Source organism: Carcharodon carcharias, chromosome 26 (assembly GCF_017639515.1).
Source record: "Carcharodon carcharias isolate sCarCar2 chromosome 26, sCarCar2.pri, whole genome shotgun sequence".
Lineage (NCBI taxonomy): Eukaryota > Metazoa > Chordata > Chondrichthyes > Lamniformes > Lamnidae > Carcharodon > Carcharodon carcharias.
The window spans coordinates 45,690,920-45,694,543 of NC_054492.1; the positions used below are offsets into that span (position 1 = coordinate 45,690,920).

Here is a 3,624-nt window from a genome sequence, read left to right on the forward strand (position 1 = left end):
CTCATTCACTTCATGTACTCATTCACTTCATGTACTCCCTTTGATAGCGAGTTCATATTCACTTCATGTACTCATTCACTTCATGTACTCCCTTTGATAGCGAGTTCATATTCACTTCATGTACTCATTCACTTCATGTACTCCCTTTGATAGCGAGTTCATATTCACTTCATGTACTCATTCACTTCATGTACTCCCTTTGATAGCGAGTTCATATTCACTTCATGTACTCATTCACTTCATGTACTCCCTTTGATAGCGAGTTCATATTCACTTCATGTACTCATTCACTTCATGTACTCCCTTTGATAGTGAGTTCATATTCACTTCATGTACTCATTCACTTCATGTACTCATTCACTTCATGTACTCCCTTTGATAGCGAGTTCATATTCACTTCATGTACTCATTCACTTCATGTACTCCCTTTGATAGCGAGTTCATATTCACTTCATGTACTCATTCACTTCATGTACTCATTCACTTCATGTACTCCCTTTGATAGCGAGTTCATATTCACTTCATGTACTCATTCACTTCATGTACTCCCTTTGATAGCGAGTTCATATTCACTTCATGTACTCATTCACTTCATGTACTCCCTTTGATAGCGAGTTCATATTCACTTCATGTACTCATTCACTTCATGTACTCATTCACTTCATGTACTCCCTTTGATAGCGAGTTCATATTCACTTCATGTACTCATTCACTTCATGTACTCCCTTTGATAGCGAGTTCATATTCTAGCCACACTCTGGGTAAAGGAGTTTTCCTGAATTCTTATTGGATTTACTAGAAACTATCTTATATTTGTGGCACCTAGTTTTAATCTTGTCTACAAGTGGAAACACCTTATCTGCATCTATCATAAAGGCCACTATTGAGTTACATCTCAGTCTTCCCTTTTCTAGAGAAAATATCTGCAGCCTGCTCCATGTTCCTTGATAGGCATAACCTTTCAATTCTGGTATAATTCCAGTAAATCTTTTTTGCATCTTCTTCAGTACCTCCATATGCTTTTTACAACATGAAAATCAGAACTGTTCACGGTACTCCAAGTGGTCTAGCCAATGTTCTATGCATAACTTCTCTGTTTTTCAAATTTATCCCTCTAGAAATGAACCCCAGTCCTTTGTTTCCCATTTTTATGGTCTTATTAACCTCCATCTGTACTTTTTGTAATCTGTTTATCTGTACCCCCGATTCCACTGTTTCTTGATCCCCAATTAGGCACCTATTTTCCAAGAAGTATACTCATACTTTCTACCAAAATATATTAACTTTCTCTTATCTATATTGAGGTTCATTTACCAATTATGTTCCCATTCTGCAAGCCTATTAATGTTTTCTGATATTCTGTCACAGTCCCATTCTTGTATTAAATATTCTGCATGATTTGGTGTCTTTCACAAATTTTGTAAATAAGCCCAAACCATTTATAAAAATTGTAAACAACAGTGGTCTCAGTATCGATCCTTGTGGAACACCACTTCCGATCATTTGCTGACCCAAGTAACTACTTTTAACCCCTACTCTTAGGCCAGGACTTTCCCTGTGGGCCTCAAAACCCCGCTATCAGGCTCAAATGGGTCAGCAGTCCACACATTGTGGGAAACAGTTACTCACCTGTGATTTTCCCCAAATTGGCCAATTAATCACCAGAGGGTTGACTCGCCAGCTAATTAAGGATGGCAGATAGGCCAATAGAAGGCCCTCCACCGTGAAAACAGCAGCAAGATACCATTCAAGGTAACTGAGGGAGAAGGCACTCCAAGATCATTTTCCATGCTTTCAATCTTAAATATCTTTATAATCTGTTCTAATCTCTTTTTCTAATGTCAGGCTGAATTCTGAGAAAGAAAATCAAGTCCTGATGCTAGGGCCAAAAGTGGGAGCTAACCGAATTCTGGGAGGTACAGGGATGCTGGGTTTTTTTTAATATTTGTTCATGGGATGTGGGTGTCACTGCCTAGGCCAGCATTTATTGCCCATCCCTAATTGCCTTTGTTCAGAGGACGTTTAAGGGTCAATCACATAGTTGTGGGCCTGGAGGCCAGACTAGGTAAGGACAGCAGATTCCCTTCTCTAAATGACATTAGTGAACCAGATGGGTTTTTTCGACAATCAACAATGGTTTCGTGGTCATCATCAGACTTTTAATTCCAGATTTTTATTGAATTCATATTTCATCAACTGCCGTGGTGGGATTCAAACCCTGGTCCCCAGAGCATTACCCTAGGTCCCTGGAATACTAGTCCACTGATTAGTCTTTGGGTGGCTAACGGCAAACAAATAACAAAGCATAATCAAGGACATTGGCCTGCTGCCCAGAGCTGCTGGCACACAGATGGCTGGTGTCACATCTCAGGCTGAAAGAACAACATTTGAAATCACAAATTTATCTGCAAGAACGACGTCATTTAATTTGCCATGCTGACTAACTCCTTAAAATGTGCTATCTGACCTTCAACCTACCAGGTCAGGTGACCGTATATGTAGTAAAGTCTGCCTTGCAGCATCTTCTCCAAATACCATATGGTATCTAATCCTCAAGTCCACACACACACACACACACAATCAGCTATCACCATGACATCCCTCCAAAAACATTGTCACAAAACTATCATATTTTTCATAATATTACTGCAGGCTTATGGGTGTGAGTGTGGATGGTTCTGTCTATGAGACTGATATAATTGAATTAGAGTAAGATAGACTGCAAGGTGAAAATTATCAAAAGGGTTACGCATAAAAAGTGTATTTGAAATGCTACTGAGTGAGCTAGAGTATAAGGGTCAGTAGGTAAGGCGTGAGTGAAATTTGCACTTTGAGATAAGTGTGGAATTGTTTGATTTTCAAAGGGATGAATTTACGTGTCATCCTTGCGCAGGGGCCATGCTAATCTTCTCTGTATCGTTCCAATTTTAGTATATGTGCTGCCGAAGTGAGCGCCCAAAGGAATGGTTAGATGTTTACAACTATCAAGATAAATAAGGCAAGGTTATTCTGTTTATTTTTCCCTAAAGGAAAAAGGGCCATACTGATGACATGAAAGATTTTTATATTATGGGTAAAGTAAATTTCCAAAGACATATAGAACAATGGGATTTTACACCTTAAAGAGAGAGAAACATATATAAAGAAGGATGGAAGGCTATGTTGGGGTGGGGGGAGGGTGAGCAAGTAAAATCTTGAAAGGTACACAGTGTGACACAGAATTTGAATAAGCCCTAGCCACTCTGATGAAGTGCTGCTCCAGTAGCTAAAGTTGTGTTAGAAGCCTGTGGAATTCTACTGTCAAGTGGGTGCTGTGGTAACCTTGCTGGATTGCCTATTTAAATTTAAAATCTATTTTGGACCGTTGCTCTAAAGGGGGTGTGTAGTTGAGAGTTGGGTTAATTAGGAATTTTGGGATTTGTAATAATATCAAGTAACTGTAATCTTGTGTATGTGTTTGAATTCTTTTCTTTTGTTAATAAATGTTTTAATTTAATTTTTAAAATCTCTAAAGTTGTTAGAGGACTCATTACTTCTGAATTCAGTGCATAAATCTTCTCGTAATACATACAAATTGCAAAACCATTGTAATAGCATAGCCAAGTTTCCTTTGTGGATGTAGTC

The 3,624-nt window shown here is 38.6% G+C and overlaps 1 non-coding gene across 1 annotated transcript; it reads right to left on the bottom strand.

The window, feature by feature from the left end:
- Window positions 1-2,845: 2,845 nt before the first annotated feature.
- On the bottom strand, window positions 2,846-2,955 carry LOC121270066. Its single transcript, XR_005941466.1, has one exon. It is a non-coding gene; the product is annotated as a U6 spliceosomal RNA (small nuclear RNA).
- Between the last annotated feature and the right edge of the window lie 669 nt (window positions 2,956-3,624).